This window comes from Cibotium barometz, chromosome 42 (genome assembly GCF_041138505.1).
Source record: "Cibotium barometz isolate CiBa-2024 chromosome 42, ASM4113850v1, whole genome shotgun sequence".
In the NCBI taxonomy this organism is placed as follows: domain Eukaryota; kingdom Viridiplantae; phylum Streptophyta; class Polypodiopsida; order Cyatheales; family Cibotiaceae; genus Cibotium; species Cibotium barometz.
The window spans coordinates 24643215-24650915 of NC_141087.1; the positions used below are offsets into that span (position 1 = coordinate 24643215).

The window sequence follows — 7701 nt, forward strand, 5'->3', positions numbered from 1 at the left end:
CAGAGTTGCATTTTTCAATTACAGGTTAAAATAGAGGACCATGATGCACTCTCATGGATTTTCCATCATACAGATATACCTGCAATTATCAAAAGACAAGTTCAGGGAGAGGAGCTTCATGTTGAAGGGATTGGAGATTTTCAAGTTGATTGGCATATGTCAGGGGACTTGAAGACCTTAAAATGTATGTATAACATAAGCAAAGGTGGTAATTCTAAATCTCCATGTCTTTACTGCAAGGAACCGGCTCATGTGATGGACTCCAAATGGTGGAAGAGAGCACCTAACAGGGATAAGGTAGATCCACCATTTAAAGCAATCCTTGACATTTCCTTGTGTAATGTGCATATATGCACATTGCATGCTTTGTGTCGAATCGTGGAAAAACTAGTGTTTCTATATATTGGTTTTTCTTGGAAGTTGCATCCTGAAAAGCACAGGAAAATAGCAATTGCTGCATTAGAAAAAGTATTGTCAGACATTGGTCTCCATGGAGGAGATGTACATATCACAACAGACCTTAAAAAGTCCACAAATGGGAAGGATGTTCCGATCAAGCCTTCGATTGGTGGAGTCAAAGCAAGAAGATTTCTATCCGAACCACAGTATGCAAGAATCAGAGGGCAGAAGATCAAGATATATTTCAAGGGTGAGATATGGGCTTTGGAGGCTTGTGCATAATGCTGTGAAAGATGATGAAGCAGACGGTGTCGCTAGAAATATGAAAGCAGAAGTATGGAAATCATTAGACAAGTTATTCATATTCTGCGACAAAAAGACATGGACCAAGATTGATCACCGTACACTAGAGGAGGAGCTAAAAAATTTTGGTAAATCAATGAAGCAAGCTTGGACAAGATGCAGCATTACACACTATATGGTAAGCATGACATCTTTGAATTGCAATATATATTCCATGATCTACATTTTAGTACTTTCTAATAAAAAATGTTTGATTGCAGCATATTATGTTTAACCACCTTCCACATTTTGTCAAAAAGTATGGATGCCCTGCAATCTGGTCTACACAAGGGATGGAGAAGTCGCATTACATGGCTCGAAATGCATTTTTTCGTCACATACAACACTTTGGAGGAATACAGAAGGCAAATAGTCTCAAAGAATTGTTCCAATGGTTTTACAGAGGGATACTATAAAGGTTGCAGATAAAGAAAAAGGTTGCATTGTCAGAAGTTCAACTAGCATTCAACATGGCACGAAAGCAAAGAAGAAGGCAAATTCTGCAGAACTCAACAGCTGCAGAGAAACATGCACAATGGAGACATACAAAGATATTTGTAGATCACAAGTGGGTTGACAGAGCTAAAAGCGTTATGATCCAAAAAAGACATGTAATACAACTTTTGTCCCTCAATATAAGAGGCTCTGCTCCTGTGATTTGTGGCCTGAAAAATGGCTCTCTCAATCTGCAACTTCTATTTCTTTATTTTCGGACCTCAAAAGTGGCTCTCTGAATCTAATCAAATGATGCTTGCCGTAACTCGATAGCTCAAGAGGATTCTCCACTCCATGTGCTAGAGCATATGCAGTGTATGCTAGATAATATCCTACACTCAGTTTTTTAATTTGTACTTTTGAAAGTATATCTTTGTCCTTATAGAATTTTCTTATGTTTCAGAGAAATTGTGCCCTGGGGCATAACCAAAAACATACAAAGCAAATATCTTTTCAATCAAGATCACCTTATCTGCTCGCCAACTCACTTGGTTCCCACCAAGAGCTTTTGACAAACACTTGAAGAAATATACCACAGCTTCCCCATTGTTGCTTAGAATTCTATGATAGATAAGCATCTTGGCTGAAGACAATTTGTTCATATAATGTGCAAGTGATGAAAGTCTCCCATGCCCCCATTCTCTGGCTCTTAATGATCTACTCAAAAATTTGTCATCCTCAAGATATAACTGCAATACAATAGCAAAGTTGTCAACACACAATTAACATAAGTACATTAAAATAGAAGGAAAAAAATAAAGAAAACATTCAAAATGGACATTGTTACCTTCATATTTTCATCTTCTTCCAGAACTTTATCTGACCAAAGATTGATACTTCTTTCGGTGTTACATTCGAGCTTACACTTCTGTTCCTCTTCTATCTCAGGCTGTTTAGGCTTAATTTTGAACTGCCTTTGTATTTCACTAAATTCTTCATCCTGTAACTCTTCTACAGATGCAACTTTCTCAAAGCACAAGGCAAGTGCTACCTTAGGCTCAAAGCACTCCTCTAAAATCATTAAATCACCATCCTCAACACCCACGTTTTGGCCTTCGGTATAAGCTTGTGCATTCAAAGCTATTGCATAATCTTCTCTCAAGTCAAAGATCCTTTGAGTATCGGAGAGCAGATAATATTCATCATCTTTGATGCTAAAAGATGGAAGCATTGGAAGAGCAAGAGGACCTTTTTCTAGATTCAAACCTTCAGTGGATACTTCACCTCTTATAGTTTCTGACCGTAAAGCTACAAGGTCAAGTTATTGAGCTTGTCTCTTCTCTTCTTCAATATTAACTTCTTCCTCTTGTGTCGGCTCTTCTTCAAATTGGCTTCCCTCAATAAAAATGTCGGGCTCTAAAAATTTATGTGCCTCATCTTCAATGTCCTCAAAATGCAAAAACATGGCAAAACCAAGACTCTCTTCAAGAATCCTACATGTACTAGAATGCATGTTGCATGTGGCCTTATAAACATTAGGGAGATTATTAAATCACCTGGTGTGATAGAGATCCTCTGCTTAGAGTTCTCAATAAGATCCTTGACATGAATATACCACTTATCTGAAACGCAAACCCTTCCATTCTCTGTCATGCTCTTAAAATCTAAGAGCTCCTCGGATAAAAACTCTCTGTGCTGCTCGATAACCTTATTAAAATCAATCTCTGTATTCCACATGTCATAAAATAAATGAAACTCCCTTTGAGCATTGCATTTTTCTAGGAATTCAAACAGCAAAAGATCTGCTTCCTTTTGCTCTTCCACTAAGGCATGTCCCTCTAATTTTATACTCTTTGATTTAAAATTTATAATTGTCCTGTATGCTTGAAGTCTCCGTTGCCCACCGAGGCCTTACATCCATTCGTTTTTTCTTAATAGATTGCGACGATTGTTGATCTGCAATTTTGATCAAAAACAATTCTCCTTCACTCTCTAGTTCACGCACACACAATTCTCTCTCTCTCTCTCTCTCTCTCTCTCTCTCTCTCTTGATTTCAATTACAACAAGTGTGTGTGTGTGTGTGTGCATGGCAAGGTTTGCATTGCACTCCAAACTTTACTTTGATAATTTGCCTATATAAGATGCTTTATATTCAGCGCTTCCCACAACTTGCTTGTCACTCGCCCTCTTCACTCGTTTGCGACCTCCTTCTCCACTTGCAAGCCTCCCTCTCCCTCTCTCATTTTCCTCATCATGCCTCTAACATTCAACGATGTTCTTGGACACCTCGAGCTAATTGTGGACGACGAGGAAAGAAATTTGGAATGTGAAGATCCCGAGTTCAGTCCAAATCATTTAAGGCGTGCAAGGGCGCATCTTGCATTTTTCAAGCAGGCATACGAGGACTACCATAGAGGAAAAGTGTTGCTGCAATCATTACGTATGGAAGCTCAAACTTTGGATCGTGAGCGGGCGATTGCAGAATGCAAGGAGGAAATGAAATATGCATGAAAGAGAGTCGTGCCGCCAGGCCTAAGAGCTTTGAGAGACGAAGAAATCCTCGAAACGGAAGTTAGTGAGCGTCTTATTGATCATGAGCAAGTGGTGTCAATATTGGCCACTTTCAAGTCCGAATAGGCTAGCCTCATCACTGAGGAGGATCTAAAGTTGTATGGTTTGTTTTTGTTTTGTCCCTCATTACCGAGGAGGATGTAACATGTTTCCACCTTTTTAATTTATCAAACGACTCAAAGCAACGCCAAATGGTGCTCATGAATGCAACAAACATTGGCTGGTATAGAAAATCTTGCGTCGTTTAAAGGTGGAGAGCAGTTCGACTCGATTGGTGAAAACATTCCTACATTGTGTAGCACCATAGGTGGCAAGACCCTACGACCAGGACAGGGTCCCCTACCTACCCAGGAGGAACTTGATACACAGGTACCACAGCAACAGGAGAGGAGGAGGATTCAGACTATGAGAGAGACCAAGAGGAGGTTCTTGCAAGTGCGCGCAAGCGTAGAAAGGTCAAGCTCTTCAAGCCAAGGAAGTCCCAACCTCGCCAACGCCGCACTAACACAACACAGAGAGCTCCAAGTAGAAGGATGTGCCAAGGGCATAGGGCTCTACAAGAAATCAAGTTTTATCAGAGGAACACTAAGTTACTGATAAGAGGATCCCCTTTTGCTCTCGCACAGTGAAGGAGATTCTCCAACGATATAGAACACAATTCCGTGTGTGCAGGGGATTGCCCTTGAAGCATTGTAAGAAGCCTCCGAGGCTTACCTTGTTGGGCTTTTTGAAAGACACCAACCTCCTTGTTGCAATACATGCAAAGAGGATTACCATATCTGCCAAGGACATGTATCTAGCTCGGCGTATTCGAGGCGAGCAATCCCCTGCACACACAATTCCGTGTGTGTAGGGGATTGCCCTTGAAGCATTGTAAGAAGCCTCCGAGGCTTACCTTGTTGGGCTTTTTGAAAGACACCAACCTCCTTGTTGCAATACATGCAAAGAGGATTACCATATCTGCCAAGGACATGTATCTAGCTCGGTGTATTCGAGGTGAGCGAGACACGATCTAGAGATCTTAGATGTTAACCTTTTTTTTTAAGCAACTCTTTTGTTTCAAACCCCCCTTTGTAATACAAGCCTATCTCGCTTTCATTTGTAAAGTCAATATTAGGTAATTTGGAAAAAATCTCACATTTTGGGAATCAATTACTCCACATAGTTTTGGACATATCTTAAACATACTAACTCCAAATTTATCGGAGATCATAGTTTTAGATTCTACTCTTCAAGATCTTTCCGATGATATGTCACATGAGGGGGTTTTGACAAACTTTTGGACAAGTTCACCATGCTCCCATTTTTCAAATGGGAATGGGATTTTTCCCAAATTCTCTAATATGGTGTTTGTAACCTTCTGATAATTAAAATTTTAAGTTTCTCTTACAATGTCTCGGTGTCATCATATTTGTTTAACATGGAGTGTCTATCATGCGCCAGTTTGTCACCCAAGGCATCAGAAATGCTCCTGGAGGACTGAGGAAGTTGTGCTAGAACTGTGCGAATTTGGCCTCTGCAAAACGGCGATGTAGACTCAAAATTTGCACTGTTCTGGCACTTCTTCCCTAGCCACTCAAGATCATTTCTGATGCATTTATAAGGAAGTTGAGCACACTAATTGTGAGAAACAGTAGTTTATAAGATAAAAACACCTTTAGTCATGTGTAAAAATATAGTGTTTATCATCCAATGCATCAGAATTACTCTTGGAGAACTAGGAAAGCTATGCCAGAATAGTGCAAATTTAGGCTTTGTAGCAGCGGTGCAGGCTCAAAATTTGCACTGTTCTGGCACTGCTCCCCCAGCCACTCAGGATCATTTCTGATGCATTTATAATGAAGTTGAGTATACTAATTGTGAGAAACAATAGTTTATAAGATAAAAACAGATTTAATCATGTGTAAAATTACATTGTTTGTCATATCCAATGCATCAAAATTGCTCCTCGTTGGTGGACTGGGAAAGCTATGCCAGAACAGTGCGAATTTAGGCTCTGCAACGGCAGTGTAGGCTCAAAATTCACACTGTTCTGGCACTGCTACCCCAGCCACTCAGGATCATTTTTAATGCATTTATAATGAAGTTGAGTACATTAATTATAAAAATAGTAATTTATAAAATAAAAATACCTTTAATTATGTATAAAAATACATTATTTGTCATCCAATGCATCAGAATTGCTCTTGGAGGGCTAGGGAAGCTACACCGATGAAGGAATGTTTGGAAATAAGGATTCAACTGGATAATTAGAGGATTATGATCAATGACACTATGGTTTCATTAAATGATTGTTTTAAAGACTGTTGAATCTGTGAAAAAGGAAATTTCATATTGGGTGTGTAAGTGGTGTGACTAGTTTTAAGTTTGCATGAATATCCGGCTAGGGGGCCTGGGAACTCTTTTCCCTGCTGGTACCCGGCCAACCTAACCAAAATCTTAATTGGATCCCATCACTATAGTGGTTGGGCAGTTGGCTAACCCATGGGACTGGATGGGGTTAGAGGCTGGACTGACGGATCCCTGAATTGAGACTCAATTCTGTTCTGGTTTGATAGATGAAGTAAATCCCGGACAAAAATTATTATATGGAAAAGAATCAACGGCTGTGCCTCTCAATGAGGAAAAAAGCGTTGGTCTCTATGATCCAAGTACAATCTTTTCCCTGATCTGACTATGGGACTTACGGGTTCGGTCAGATCAGTTCAGTTTTAGTTAAGACTTTTGACTATGTTAGAGAAAAGTTATCCTGGAGGAATCGCCCGTGCTTTTCGAGCAAGGGAAGTTTTTCCAGGATCGGTTTTGGAAGAACCGATGGATTAGTCTCTTGTCCGGATATCCGTGGGGGAGGCCCCGAGTGAGGGACCCTGCCCCGTGCAAGAGGTGCTACTTCCGTTGCTAGCACCCCTGAATTCGTTGCGCGGTGGGGATAGGGATCTCACAGCTGGTATCAGAGCGAATTGGCTAATGAGGATCAACCGAGAAGCCAAAAATGTCAAAAATTTATGAAGAAGCAGTAAAAGGTTGTAATTGTGTGATAAAATTTATACAATTTGATATTCAAACTGAGATTCATAAATTGGTAATTGGGTCTTCAAATGGAAGTACTGCAATTGTATGCAATCCCTGACTTGCTTGAGGCCTAGACATGGTGGTATTTACCTTATAGTTCCAAGGACCATGACTACCCGTATATACCGAGGGTATAACTGTAGCTCTTTACTGGCAGTATATATAAGTAAATCTAAGACTTGAAATTACAAGCATTAATACTATCCGGACGATGAATTCGAATGTGGTTGATATGATTTTAAATTCTGGTTGACAACTAATGAGTTGATTTGGATTCTGATTGAAAAATGGAGATTCCTGAATTTTGGTTGAAATGTAATAAACTAAGCAAAACCACAATGAGGATGAATGGGACAAGTCCCTGTGATGATGTTCGTTAGCTGGAATGACGTTAATGACTTCAATAAATCACTATGAGATTAGTGGATTATGCTGGTAGATTGCTGCTGTTAACACTTGATCCAGTGGATCAAGTTAAGGGATGTCAAATTAAAAATCTATATAATTCAAAATTTCCATGAAGGACTGTTCAGATAGAAATTTCGGTCTAATGGACCATTATTGTGATAAGGATTAAATGTTACGATCTGAGTGAATTATTATCTCATGATGAGTTTTACATAAGGGATCTTTATCCCAGGATTCTGTTGGGTTCACCAGACTATAAGGAACCCCAAAATCAGTTGGATCTTAAGGAAAAGAGTTCTCCTCATCTTTGCGAGATGGAGACATCTTGCATTTTTTAAGTGGGGTAGGATGTAATATTCCTCCCTCCGGCTTTTGAGGTGTGTAAGTGGTGTAAAAACCTCCCCTTCTGATCTTATAATTTTTCCCCTCTCTGAAATAAAAGAAAGATCTTGTTTTACCCAATTTTGGCCTAG

General features: G+C 39.7%; 1 pseudogene; it reads left to right on the forward strand.

Moving 5' to 3' along the window:
• The first annotated feature begins 186 nt into the window (after positions 1-186).
• On the forward strand, positions 187-1475 carry LOC147614301 (uncharacterized; annotated as a pseudogene).
• The last annotated feature ends 6226 nt before the right edge of the window (positions 1476-7701 follow it).